This window comes from Amblyomma maculatum, chromosome 2 (genome assembly GCF_055883805.1).
Source record: "Amblyomma maculatum isolate TAMU_Amacu chromosome 2, ASM5588380v1, whole genome shotgun sequence".
NCBI lineage: Eukaryota > Metazoa > Arthropoda > Arachnida > Ixodida > Ixodidae > Amblyomma > Amblyomma maculatum.
Window position 1 is genome coordinate 156,686,217 of NC_139345.1, and position 15,379 is coordinate 156,701,595.

At 49.0% G+C, this 15,379-nt stretch overlaps 1 pseudogene; it reads left to right on the top strand.

Annotated features, from left to right (window-relative positions):
* LOC146200248 (uncharacterized) overlaps positions 1-15,379 on the top strand; it is a 28,925-nt pseudogene that overhangs the window by 13,164 nt on the left and 382 nt on the right.

A 15,379-nucleotide genomic window follows, 5' to 3' on the forward strand; every position in this document is an offset into this window, starting at 1 on the left:
TGCACCCTCACAGGTTGTAGAATCAAGGGTCTTTCCTTTCTTTAGATCAATATCTTCGCTCACCCGCTTCTCCCCTTCGGGCCGCGCGGGTACCGGTGCGAGGATGCCCCAATACCCTTGCGTTTAGTAAGTTTTCTCGACGAGGTGTAATAACGCTATCGCGTTCCACTCTTGAAGGCGAAGCTTAAGCGTCCTCCAAATCTTTTTCTCTACTTTCCCTCTTCTGTCTGCACGAGGCAGCGGAGGTGGCTCAGGTACAGGACCAGTAGCAGGCCCGTGCATGAACACCGCTAGGGGGCCAGATGGAGCGGATGCGCTCCACATGACCTCCTGCTTCGACACCGTATTATACCCGGAAAACATCAACGCTACAGAAAGTGGGATACTCCATCGGCTTCCACTAATCAAGCTGAATCTACTGATAACAGATTTTCATCTGTAAGTCCAGATTTCACCATCTTCTGGCCGTTCGCAGATCCGAAGCGGAGAACGCCGCGCTAAGCCTAGCAGCTTCGGGCCATCGGCCCGACGAAGCGCTGCTCAAGCTCACGCGGGAGCCTCCAAGGATGGCTGCTGACAACGCAGCGGCATCGACCGGAGCCACGACTCCGACTCAACAGACAAAACACGAAGAGAACGCTACCAACGACTCACAGAAGACAATCGACAGCGGAGGATGGTTCGTCGCAAAATACCAGAAATCGAGGCTGACTGCCGTTCCGGAGACCGAGACCGAAGCGGCAGGCAAACCACCACCGAGCCAGCCCAAACAAAAGGAAAATCTTATTCGCAAAGGCAAACTACCTCCACTGCCGAAAGCAGACTTCAAAATCATTATTAGACCAAAGAATGGGCTCGACATCAGCCAGCTGAGCACGCATCAGATGGCCCGGGCTATAACTAAAGCATGTGGACACCCAGACATCTGCAACGAAGGCAGCCTACTTATACGGCTGCACAACGGATCTAACATCGCCATAATCAGCACGCCAAGCAAGGAGACTGCCAAAGTTGTACAGAACATTCCGAGACTACGCTTCGGTGCAAAAGACTACGCTGTGACTGCTTACGTTGCCGCGCCGGACAATTCATGCAAAGGAGCGATCCACGGTCTGGATATCGGTACAACACCTACCGAATTGCTGTCCCATCTTAGGGTACGCACCCAAGGAGTGAAAATCCTTTATGCACGAATGCTTGGAAAATCTCAAAGCGCCGTCATAACATTTGAAGGCAAGATCGTTCCCCGCTACGTTTATTACTACGGCGGTGAGACGCGTTGCTACCTCTACCGATCATCGCGCCAAGTTTGCTATATATGCTTCAAGCCTGGGCATAGGGCGGAAGTATGCCCGACACCTGACGCCGTTGTGTGCTCGAACTGCGGTGAACCAGTCATCGAGGACGGTCATTCGTGTGAGCCCAGGTGTGCGCTGCGCAAGGAAGCGCATCCCACAGGGGCAAAGGAGTGCAAGCAACGCCTAAGAAAACCGAGGAGTCCACGGACCAGAACGAAAGAGGAAACCGACAGCGCAGCAAAGGGCGATGGCGGCACGGGCGGACGCGGCCGGGCTCGGAAACGCTGGTTCAGCTCAGATGCTACTTCGCCATCCAGGTCCAGGTCGGCGTCGCGCTCGAGATCAAGGACCAGGGAGCCACCAGAAACAAAAAAGGGGCAGCAGCAGAAGAAGATAAAAAAGGAGGAACAGAGTAAGTTGAGCTGGGCAGCGCAGCTTTTCTCTACTTCTCCCACTGTTCCAAAGAACACGAACGCGCAGGCACAATTCAGTAAAAACACTAGTGGACAACTTAACGAAGTGCAAGAACTAAGACAAACCATTCAGACACTCAGGGCGGAAAATGCTGAACTGAGACGGAAACTTAACGACCTTATAGAAGAGCTCAAAGCCTAGAGAACAGGGCAGACCGACACGAACGCGCGAACAGATGAAACTCAGCCAGCCACCATAGGGCGGCAAGAATTCGCAACTACCATGGCAGCCATGAACAACTCACTAGCTAATCTTAGTAATCTCATTTCTAACATCCAAGCAGAGGCGCAAAGAGATAGAGAACGCCTAGTACAATTCACGAGCATGAAATCCAGAGGCAAACCCTATAATAGGCCATTGACCGAGCATGGCGAGGCACCGTAAGAGCTCGGTCAAGTTGGAAACCCTTGAAATATGGCAATGGAACTGCCGCGGGATCAGCAAAAAGCGGGGTCTTCTTAAACAACATATCACAAATTGTACAGTACCGCCAGATATAATCGCCCTACAGGAAACCGGCTGCTCACCCACTCTCCCGGGTTACTCAGAGGGGCAGGGGGAAAGCAAGGTCGCCACGCTGGTTGCCAAAACTATCACCGCAATCAGACACGACATCGACGGAACGGACATTGATCACGTTCTTATCGAAGTAATTACCCAAAAGAGAAGCCAAAAAAGCATCTTCCTGCTTAACGTATACGGCTCGCCCAGCCAAAAGAACGCTAGTTTCAGCTACCTGCTGGGCAAGGCAGAACAAGCAGCAGGCAAGAGGGGTCTTCTCATCCTTGGGGACTTTAATACCTGGCATAAAAGCTGGGGCTATGTCAGAGAAACTCCGAAAGGCAAGGATCTAGTCAGAGAAGCTGATCGCAGAAGCCCCAGCTTAATCACAGATCACACCCAGCCAACGCGAGTAGGAAATAGCATCAACCGCGATTCGTGCCCAGACTTAGCGTTCGTCAAAGGAATAAGGCAGGCAAAATAGGAAAACGACGGGGAGACGCTAGGCAGTGACCACTGCATCTTGCGCATCCAGATAGAAACTCTTCCGATCAGGAAAAATTATGGCCAAGCTAGATCACACAGTGGGAAGCCTATAGAAAGACCAGGGCGGAGTCCGAGGATACAGAGATCAAGGACATTAAGGATTGGGTAGAGGGTATCAAATCCGACTGGGAAAAAGTCACTAAGAAGGTCACTCTCACCAACAAAACACCCAACGTGGATAAACATCTCTTACACCTCTGGGATGCTAGACGGGGGTTGCTAAAGAGATGGAAAAGGCAGAAGCACAACAGAAAGCTCAAGCTAAAGATCGCCGAGGTCACAAAACAAGCCGAAGAATATGCGATGGAGCTCTCAAAACGGGACTGGGACCAGAAATGCAACGATCTACAGGGGACTCTAGGTTTGGCCAAGACGTAGGCATTGCTAAGGGCTCTCGTAGACCCAACTAAGACCAAATGTGAAAACCATAAGACAATCGAAAGGATCGCGCACCAATTCCAAGGTACAGACCGGGAACTGCTAGAGAACACCAAGCAGCGATACATCGGTGACGAAACGGGCGCCGACTGCAGCTCGCCATACACGGGAGAAGCAAATCCCACTCTTGACGGACCCATTACTATAGAAGAAGTCAGACACGCTGTTATGTCTGCCACAAAAAACACCATCCCAGGCAAGGATGGCATTACCAACGCCATGATTAGGAACTTGGACGAGAATTCAATCCACAGATTTACTGAATTCATCAACACACACTGTGAGTAGGGGATCATCCTGAAAGACTGGTCTCATGCGGAAATAGCAATGATTCCTAAATCCGGAAAAAATCCCAGCCTGGAAAATTTACGACCCATTTCATTGACGTCATGTTTGGGAAAGGTATACGAAAGAATTGTGCTTCAGAGGTTGCAGACCCACCTGGAGGACAATGACCTCATGCCGCACACTATGTTCGGATTCCGAAGACATCTATCAACACAGGACATCCTCCTGCAGATCAAGGAGGAGGTGCTTAACACGGTCCCGAAATACGGAGAAAACATCTTGCTCGCGCTCGACCTCAAAGCGGCATTCGACAATGTCAGTCACAGGGCAGTGCTAGACGGGCTCTGCAACTTAGATTGCGGGCAGAGAATACACAGCTACGTGAAAGCCTTCTTGAGTAACAGAACCGCCACCATTGGAATAGGCGGCATCAGGACAGACACCTTCCCGACCCCCAAAAAGGGAACACCGCAAGGCTCAGTGATATCCCCTATGCTCTTTAAAAATGTTATGATCGGCTTAGCAAAAAAACTCGAAGAAATTGAAGGAGCCAGACATGCTATCTATGCTGATGACATCACGATCCGGGTGACCAAGGGATCCTTAGGAGAAAAGCAAGACTGTCTGCAGAGAGCAGCAGACGCTGTCAACGCATACGCTCGACATTGCGGCCCTGAATGTTCTCCGGAGAAATCTGAGGGGCTCAGAGTCCACAGAAGAGGGTACGATCTGCACAACTCCATAGACATCTACATAGGGGAAAAGAAGATCCCGGAAGTGTCGCAAATAAAAATCCTAGGCATGCGGATACAAAGCAACTGCCGTTTAGATCAAACAATCAGGCAGCTAGCAAGTATCACCGCGCAGATCACGCGAATGATAGCAAGAATCTCCAACAGAAGACGAGGCATGTCCGAGAAGGACACATGTAGGCTAGTACAGGCCCTCGTTGTAAGCCGAATTGTATATGACGTCCCCTACCAAATTCCGCTCGAACAGGAAAAAGAACAACTGGAGGCAATCCTGAGGAAAGCCTACAAATGCGCTCTTGCACTACCGGTCAACACCTCGACCGAAAAATTAAATAAACTGGGCATAAACAACACAGTGCAAGAGCACATCGAGGCCCACCTTCTCGCGCAGAAAATAACTCATGCAGACGCAAACGGGAAGGAACACGCTAAATATACTGGGCATGAGAGATGCTTTCAGAGAAATAAACAGCACGGGCAGCATACCGAAATAAATAAGAGAGATCATTAAGGTCAACCCGATTCCGAAAAACATGCATCCGAAAATACACAAGGCCAGAAGTGAGGCAAGATCCGAGGCACACGAAAGAAGCCTCGCAGGGAAAAAAAACATATTGTACGTCGACGCGACCACATACAAAGAACGACGGGGAGCGGTAGCCAGTGTGGTTGATCACCAGCTTAAAGAAGTCATCTGCGCCTCGATCAAGAGCAACAGCATTCTTGAGGCTGAGGAAGCGACAATCGCTCTCGCTATCACCCACCAGGCTGAGGAGGCTACCACAAAAATAATTACGGACTCGCAAGAAGCATGCAGAAGGTATAGCAGCGGACGCATATCCACTGTGGCCATCCGCATACTCAAGGCAATAAAAATCAGCTTTTCGAGATCCTTCATAACGTGGACACCAGGCCATGAGACTGTCAAAGGTAACCAACGTGCCGACGCTAATGCCCGAGCATACGCCAACCGGGGGGCGCACAACGACGGGGAACCGGACGCAGTCACTAGACGTCATGGAGCCATCCTTGAACATCAAAGAGCCTTAAGGAGGATCTATCCACCTCCCCACGAAGATCTCAATAGAGAGGAGTCGGTTGCCTGGAGACAGCTACAGACTAACACATACCCCAATCTGAGTCTACTCAGTAAAATCCACCCCACTACATATGAAAATAAATGCCCAATATGCGGAGAACCCCCTGCCCATGTTACATGGGCCTGTCAAGAAACACAGGTAGCACCAATAAACACCACACCAACACCGGAGCAGTGGGAGGCTGCGCTGTCCTGTTCGAAGCCTGACGACCAGCTCAAGCTGATTGACAGAGCGCGCAAGACGGCAAAGGCCACTGGGGCCCTGGACTGAGGGCCCCACCAACGCCGGGAGAATTCCCTTTGTGTAAATAAAGTTTTTCATTCATTCATTTCTTTTTCTTCTTCCTACAGCCACAACAACAACAATATTCAAGATAGGAGATCTTGGGTTACATTCTGTCTTCATTTGTGGCGCGATTTGGGGAGCAGGTCCTGGTGGCAGTTCCTGGCCCTACGGGGTTGGGACGGTGGGCCAACGCCGCTTGCGGCGGTGGCTAGCCAGTCACCGAATTTTTATCTGTTGTAGGCCGTCATTGCACCCGCCACCGCTTCGGTGGTGGTGGACGACGGTCGTTGTTGCGGCGCGCGTCTTTTTCTCCCTCTTCATTTTTTCCTTCTCTATTTTCTCTTCTGTCCGCACGAGGCAGCGGAGGTGGCTCAGCTACAGAGTCAGTAGCAGGCCCGTGCATTTTCTTTTCATTCTTCCTACAGCCACAACAACAGTGATAGCGCGATTTGGTGGATCATCGCTTAGCTGAGTTGGTATGTTTATTGTAGGTAAGCGCGCTGTGTGTATTTAGGCTGATACTCTCCAAGTCTTATTTTCATGAGTGAACTCGTTTGAAATGAACTGGCTGCCCGTAGTGTACGCTGCTTTTGGCATACTTTGCACGACTACAATACAATTACAGGTGCTGCAGGCGATCGGCTTGCTTTCGACAGACTGTTCTTGTTAAACTGTCCACCTGAAAGGATCTTGTGACGATAAGAAATTGTACAATTAGACTACGAATGTCAAAATTCGCATGCATACTCTTAGCATTGATATTATTCTTGTTGATGTTCTCCACTGCTGTACCAGATTTGGAAAAGGCTGGTGCAAGAACACAACATTGTGTAAGAACAGGCAGTCGATGCTACTTGTCTTAGGATCCCAATGCAAGAAATCCATAGACGTGGTTTTTGTTAGCATTCGAGTCAGATTTTCAAGCTTCACGTGGAGCCAGTAATTTACAAATAATTTTAAAAATTTGCTGTGGTTTAGCTTCGATCAAACCTAGTGTGGAGTGATAGCTGATTTTAGTCAGTGTTGTTGCTGCCGGTGTTGACGCAGAAGCGGTAGTGCTGACGGTCACCTGTGCTATTCGTCGCTCACGCCTCGCAGCATCGCCGTGGAACCGTTTCTCAAGACATTCCTCATGTTCCGGCGTTTACTTTAGCCGCTTCTCTTATCATTGGCATACATTTCAGCTCGGAACACAATGTCCTCCGGGTCGTCAGATGCAGCCAACCAACGAACGTAACGAGCACGGCTGCTCGGTTGGTCTTCCTCCGAGTCCATGGCGCGGCTACAGCCGATTCGCACGGCCCGTCTATATATATACTCGAGATTGACAACAGGGATCATGTATCTCGCCACGCAGCTTCTCATGCGTTGATGTGATAACAACTACTTGCCACATCACTGATTTAATGAAAACTACGATGAACATTAAGCTGTCTTTACAGAAAAGAACACAACTGACAGTTCACAAGTACTGACCAGAACGAGAAAAAGAGAAAACACACAATCAGCCAGAACTCGTATATTTCACATGGGCTACTTGGGGGGAAAGAAGTGAAACGCTTTGAACTACCCCAAATTACACCAATAAAGGCGTAGTTGACATCAAAGTAATAAGATATAGCTTAAAAAAAACAGAAATATGTCCCATACTCATTTCCACATTGTTATTTGGGGGGAATGTGGTAAACTTTACACAGCACAAAAATTTACAGAAAAACACACGCAAGGACAAGCAGAGACAAAAAATACAGCAATATACAGAAATGTAGCTTCTACTTTTGGTCAGTTGTATTATTTAAGGACAAATGAGATGAACTTCAGAAAGTGGTAGAGCACCCACTGCAATATAAAAGGCACCATAGGCGTAATTATACAACGGCCACAACCAATCAGGATCAAGAAAATACAAGAACGTGGGTATACGTTATTCTTAGATGGCTGACTCTAAAACGAAATGAGATATTGAACTGCACATAACGTTCCAAAATACAAAACAAATTACAACTTGAAGGCATCTGGGCTGAAAGTATAACTCAGCATGGAAATAGAGACATGAAAACAAAGACTGACATTTGTACCCTCCCATTGCTCCAAAGCATTGTTGTTGCCAATTTCGGCGCTGCTCATTAAACATTTTTGGCTCTAAGCTGAAATGAATGAAAACCAGCTCTTGTACTCTATGTCAATAGAGCCTTGGTGTGCATGCTGCTGAAGTCAGAGCAGTTCTTGCCACAAACGGCAGTGGAAGGTGGAAAGTCCAGAAGACGATATGCAACTGCAGTCAAATGCTCACCAGTGCAGAGGCCCGGTCACGGTGTGGGCTGTGGGGCATGATACACTGACTCTTGATGTCATTTTCCGGGGAAAGTGGCTGAGTCGGTCCTTCACTCTGCAATGCTGACAAGCATATTTCCCAAGTTTAAATCGAGGCCATCGGTAACTTACGCTGTATTACTGTGACAAGCTGCCTCACATATAGAGTGGAAGTTATGGGATCATCTGGCTCACATACTGAGCGGAACTTATGGGATCTCCCTGCTCCTCCTAGCATGCTTTGAATTGACATTCGGGGCAGCAACCGCGCGTCCTTGACGCGGCCATCGCGCAGCTATCCAAGAGTATAAAAAGGCCTACCGCAGCAGGCTCGCGGCAGTGTGCTCTGGTGTGTCTTCCGGGCCTCTCTCGCGGCAGCTCTGGGAGAGCATCTTGTTTTTCACCCAGCCCTCGATCAACTCATCGTTTCTCCTCTGATGCGGCCGCCCCTACCGATCAACTCTGCGCCTTCGACGCCTCATCTAACAAGAAAGCCGTGAGGCCACAGACTGTCGGATGCTTGATTATTGTTTTCGTCTTTGATTAAACCTTGATCTGACTTGGTATTTTTACGCGGTGTTTTCTGTATAACTCTTGTCCCTACTTATTATATCTGGAATACTTGGCTTGTTATTTTTGTAGTATTTATTTATCGCAGTGTTTCGTTCATTGTCGGGGTTTTATTCTTGTAATTTACAGAGACGCCTTTTATCGCTATCATGTCATGGCGTTTTATCTTTTATTGTATTCTTTTATTATGCAGTGTAATGTGGACAGCGGTCAATATATATATATTCAATTGTTTGTAAAAGAAATTGACTTTCTTCAACTTATTCCTCAGCAACACACCGACACACGTACTTCACCGTTTGGCCGGCCCAACTGTTATATGTATTTTCAAATCTCATAGAGGGACAACTGGTAACCGTAAAGTGGAAACCGCGTCTCTGTTTACCGTAAAGGCGGGAGTTTGAGGCTTAATTGGCGTCCGTGACAGGACTGTTCAATTAAGTGGCGGTGAAAGAGAGAGAGGAGTAGGTCCAAATTTTTTTGCTGCTGTGTCCTAGCTCTGCATAGCATTTCCCACATAAGATGGCCGAAGCAGAGTTAAAATGTCTTGCTCAGTATGGTGGAACTTTTGGCTTTGAGGGCCAAGAGCTGCTCAAATACGTAGACCAGGAGCGAGGTAGTCGCAGAGAGGAACGCTATGAGGAACGGGCGCAGCGGAAAGAGCAGGCAGAACTCGAGTCTAAGCTCCGGATGGCGGGTATGAAGAAATAAAGGGAACTAGAGTCGCAAAAGGCCCAACTGCGGATAGCGGAGATGGAGAAAGAAGACGAGTTACTGATGCTCCGACGAGACCTACTCAATGATCCGGCAACTGATGCCATAATAGCACTAGATAGACAAGGTCAGAAATGAGGGAGGGTCAAGTTGCTCGGCCCGAATGTATAAGCCCGCACAAACTGATGCCGGTTTTCGAGGGCATGGATAACCTTGACGCTTACCTCATGCCTTTAGAGCGCGTCGCTGAGAGTCAGTGTTGCCCTCACGACCAGTGAGCTACAGCTCTTAGTCTGTGTTTAAGCGGCGAAGCGCTCAGCGTTTTTAGTCGCATGTTTGCGTCCGAGCGCGTTTACTACAACAGGCGCCGGCAGGCATTAATTATTCGCTTCCGTATGACAGACGAAGGGTTCAGAGAAAAATTCAGGTCTGCTAGTCCCCCGAATGAGCAAATGTGTTCACAGTTCGTGACGTGCCTACAGAACTTCCTAGACAGATGGATAGAGCTGTCGGATAACAAGAAATAGTACGCAGACCTCTTTGACCTGATTCTAAGGGAACAGTTCCGGTATAACTGCACCACTCCGCTACATATGTTTTTGAAAGAAACGAAGGACACATCCTTCGCGGAAACAGTAGCAAGGGCAGAAAAGTATGCGGAGGCGCATGGCTAGTCGAACTTCTGAAAGCCAAGCACCCTAAAGAATAAGGCAGAAAACGCAATCTCTAAGACTACCAAGAGAAAGGGAACGCTGCTTCAAAACTCGGACGCAAAGAGCAGCGATGAAAATAAATGTTTTATTTGTGCGCGCATGGGACACCGCCCCGAAAATTGTCGGGCCGCCACCTTCGACGGTCGAGGACCGCCGAAGAAATGCCATGTGTTTCAGGAGAGACCGAACGATTGGGATCGCTACCTGGCTCCACCCACGTTCGCATACAGGGAAGTACCCCCAAAACGACTCGGCATTTTCGTGAAATGTGCGTGAAGTTTGGCTGTATTTTGAAAGCTTTGGACTAATGCAACCATCCCTGATGAGTTGCGAACTACGTACGAGTATGTGCTTGCTTTACGGGACAGACCGGAGAATACACGTAAATTTGCCCGCGAAGAGCTGGACAGCCGCTACTACGACATCAAGAGCCGCAAGATCTCACTCAAATCGGGAGAGCAGGTTCTTATGCTTCGTCCCACATAGCACAATAAGCTGCTCACGCAATGGAGGGGCCTTTACAGTCATCAGCCGCAGGGGCTATGCGACTATGAAGTGGATTTAGGCCATGACTCAAAAATAGTCCATATAAACATGCTAAAGAAATACCAGCAAAGGAAATATCAGATTACATGAGCCGGCTGGGTTAGTTGTTCAGACTGCACTACTACCTAGTTGCATTGTGTATTGATTGGCGTAATGAAATACTAGGTGATATGCTTGTATATGTATGCTTGCTTGATTGTTATTGATTATCAAGAACTTGTGACATGTGCTCAGGACATGACTGACGAACTAGAGTGTTGTGGTGCTGTGCAGGTTCCGATCAGTGCGTATATCGTACGCATCATGGACCGTAGTGGGTGGCGAACGTTCTTCGGTGCATCGAAAATACCCAATCTACTGCACCCCAGTGCGGGGCGCAACCGCAACCGCTGCAACCGACCACCTCCGCGACTCCGACGCCTCATCTAACAAGAAAGCCGTGAGAATTCTTTTTGCCACAGAGTGTCGGTAAATTGAATATTGTTCTCTACTTTGTTTAAACATTGATCTGATTGAGTAATATTACGCTGTGTTTTCTGTGTAACTCTTGCCCCTACTTATTATACCTGGAATAATGGACTTGTTATCTTTATAGCGTTCTTTTATAGCAGTGCTTTGTTCATTGTGTGGTTTTTTGTCTTATCATTTACCGAGTCGTCTTTTATGACTATCGTGTCGTGGCGTTTTATTTTCATTGTATCCTTTCTTTATGCAGTGTAATGTGGACAGCGATCTATAAATATTCAATTGTTTGTAAAAGAAATTCCTTGTTGAACTTATTCCTCAATCATACATTGACACACGTACTTCACGGGTTGACCGGCCTAACGTTTAGCTGTGTTGCCAAACCTCATAGCGGGACGACGGGTAACCGTAAGGGGGATCCCACACCTCTGTTAACTCCATTTCGGGGGTTTTCGACAATCACAAAACGTTTTTTGCACGCCCTGCAGACGTAGACGGCGTCCTGTGTAACTCCGATCAAGTAAATTCGCATCCGTATGTACTGGATTGAAGATGAATTTGGCGTCAATTAAGAATAATTTCCTTGATGGTTTCTTTCTCGCTTGCTGTCAGTGAGAAGTTGATGAGTACTCTTCACTTGTGTGATTATATGGAACTAGAGCTCGTGGATATTTGATGAGCGATATTCGTGAGATTCGCTTCCAGAAATTTTATGCGCACTTGGGCTCACCATTTTGAAAGTGTTTTGCAAATCTGACCAGAAGTGGTCTTCATCTAAAACGACTGGTCTTACTTCTCATCATCCTTTGCACTTCGAGGATGATCGCAGTTTACAAAGCTACTTGATTTGTTCGAATACATGCGAGAAACGTAGCATTGTCTGTACAAACTGTTGTCGCATGCAGTTTGAAGGTGGTCTGATTTCACTCGGGACAGCTTTGCGGCCTCATTGTAAGGTGTGCTACCAAGTCAGAATTCTTGACGTGCTTAATGATCACTTTTTTCTTACTAGGTTCAGGAATATTAATAAGCATAACTATGTCGCACGAGAGAAAATTGCTTGGGCACAACACGTCAACATGTTGGCGGTGAGGTATGAGGCCTTGCTAGCGCCCAAACTACCTTCATGTTCAGGAATTCTCTCTCTCCAAGGCAAAACCTTTCTGCCTTTCAAGTGTTTCTGATACCTTGGAAAGGTTTCCTTTTATATACTTTCCATTGTGTCTACGGTCTCGCATTTCCACAGCACTGTTCCACGGAGAACGCATGCAGCCCAATTCGCGCATTTGTGTTCAGCTTTCGGTAAACAAAGAAACGCTGTCCGCACAGCTAATTTTCTCTTCAGCTTGTGTAATATGCGGAGATATTCACTATTCAGCCTCCAAAAGTTTTCCCATATGGAGTGTTTCGACGGCGTCAGAAATTCCGGCCGGAGAAATTTAAAAGCCTCCCGTCAGTAACACTTCTGCATAGGCGATAAAGATGTACCTCATTGCAGTGCATATCGCTTGTGCCAGGACTCCGTCTAGTGTTCTTTGGAGCTTTGGCCTGACTTAGTAATGAAATATTTCTCATGACGCTTTCTGCTATGGAGTAAAACCTTAAAAATTGGCTGCCTGCGCGGCTGCAGCATGCGCTCCTCCCCTTTTGGCTAAATTCTGCAGAGGTCACCTGTCGCGACGCCATCGTGGTGTCCTGATTGAGCGTACAACTCAGGCTGCACACAGTTTCTCTTTCTTCGTGCTGCTGGCGCTCAATGTTCTCGTCTACTCTGGCTCGCGGCGAGTACAAGCAGACACCTGACGGCTGCACCGCGCACCTGTTATGTGCATAGGTGCACAGTTTTGTGATATTTGAAGCGCAGGTCAGCTGCGTAAAAAGCAGGATGCACTTTGCTTGTTTGCCAGTGACAAGTCTTGCTTTGTTCAGATGACACATACGTCTTTCCATATGCGGATGCAACATCAGTGCAATAGGCAAGCACTATACAGCAATAAATGCAACAAAATAGGAAGGATACATGTCCTACGGAAGCAAGGACGAACAAGTAGACGACGTGCCACACACATGTATTTCTAGTATTTATGCCTTCGCGCCTATTGCATATTTGATTGTATTAATCTATAAACTTGGTATTAATTTGCAATGTTCTCTATACAGTAGCAATCCCTTCATAAATTACCACGTCAAGTGCTCTGCAGCTTTAATATTGAATATATGTTTTTAGCAAATTGTGCAAGAACCATTAAACAATTTTCTGAGTCCCAGTAGTTTTTACACCGGTTTGTAAACCGGTCTGAGTGGCAGACAAACTTCAATTTGCAGTTACTCGGCCCTTGTAAACCGGCGGCGCGTGCGAAGTTGCAGCGGCTGAGGTGAAGATGACAGTCGCCGGCCACCCTATATTTATAAGGTTCATTTGTACACATGGAGTAGCAGCTGTGACCCTGCAGAGTATATTGTTACGTTATTGAAACAAAGAAGTGCGGCGCTAGCGCGTGGAAGAGAGAGCGTGAGGAAGAAGGTGATGAAGCCTGTGTGTGGCTGTGTGAGACACACAGCCACTGTGTGTCTCAGTGGCTGTGTCTGTGTAATACTGCCTCGTATCCGTGTATCCCCTGCGTGTCATCCTAACCCCGCAACATTTTGGTGGCAGCGATAGAATGGCGCTCACTCCTGCTCAGCGCCGAGCGCCATACGAAACTGTCGGTAGATCTCTGCGACCCAGACAACTATACCAGCTTATATGCGCGCGCCGGCAGCGTCCTGGGGAAAGCCTGAAGGACCTCGCCGCTGATATCGAGCTAGCTGTTGGCGTTGCAGTCTCGGCCGGGGGCGCCTCAAAACGCCATAGCTTTGATCGGCACAGAGGCCTTTCTTGACGCCATCGGGGATCCCGAGGTCCAGCGCCAGGTACGTTTCGGGTGCCTTGAATCGATCCCGGCCGATTTGATTCTCGCTATCGAGGCGACAGGCCAGTTGCGCAAGCGCGGTGCAGATCAAGAGGCGTACTTACAGAGGCAGCTGGCAGCTGGCCGAACGGGAGCACGACCTGGAGGCTGAGCGCCAGCGCTCCCTCTCGCATACGGTCAAGGTGAAGGAGCTGTGGCAGGAGTTGGACGAACAGTTGACCAAGGTGCAGCAACATGACGAGAACTTCAAGGCCCAGCAGAAACTTGGTCAGGAGCGGTCGGCACAGTTGCAGCGGCGGAAGCAGGAGCTCGAGGTTGAGCGACAGTGGGCATGCACCTCTGTGCGTGAGCGGTTACGTTCGCGAAAGTAGGAGCTGGAGTACTCCTACATGAAGACCCTGAAGCGCGAGCGCCAGGAGGTAGAGGCACGCCTGCATCAGGCCTACGGGCATGCCAAAACCCTGGAGGATGTGTGTGCTCACCTGCGGCAGCGGCTCGGCCAGGAGGCCCATGAACTGGCTGCCCAACGCTGTGCCTCCGAGGAGAAAGTGAAGGAACTCACTAAGATGCACCAGATGTAGCTGTATGCGTAGCGGGACGAGTAGCGACATCACCTGAATGCTTTGAGCTGCGTTGCGAGGAGAAAGGTCACCTGGCCGAGGAGTTGCGTGCCCACCTGTCCGAGGTAGTTGACACCCACAGCCGTGAGGTCAGCGAGCTTTCGCGCAAGAAGGCGGAGGCCAAGGGGCCGAGCAGAAGCTTACTCAGGTCCGAGAGGCTGCTGTCGAGCAGCTGCACCGGGAGTTGTACGACCAAAGCGCCAAGAATGACGTGCTGCGCACCAAGAACAGGGAGGTGGTGGAGGGCATGCGGGCAGACGAACAAAAATTCCAAGCCCAAGCCATGGTGTAAGTACAGAGCTAGAGACGCTGAAGACCAGGCACACGAAGGAAATCAAGTGCTTGGAAGAGAGGTTGTTGGCCTAGTGTAAGCGGAAGGAGCGGAAGCAGCTCGAGCGGTTGTTACCTGCTCTCAGGGGGATGGTAGGCTTGCCCACTCGCAGTGGCTGGTGTGCTTTGAGAGGGAGCTACGGGAAAGGTTCAAGAAGCAACAGCTACAGCGTGGTATGGGTAACCGCCTCGCACAGGAGTGTGGTTCCTCCACTGCAGGTGTGGAGCGCCTGCAGCAGCTCACCAAGATGAGATCAACACTCGGGTGGACACATGTGTGTCTGGTGAGCGGAGCGTCCAAAAATCGATATGCTCATTTTGAAGGCTTGTATAGCAGTCTTGGTTTTCGTCCTAGTGGTTGCAGAAAAGGTCTCATGTGCTGACATAGACCTGGCGCTCATTGAATGCACCGTAATGAGAGCCAACTCCGGATGTGGGCAAGTCTAAACTGACGCTTGAGGTAGAGGGGCGTCGAGGGAGAGACCAAGGCCGCAGAGGGAAGCAGTGTTGACGA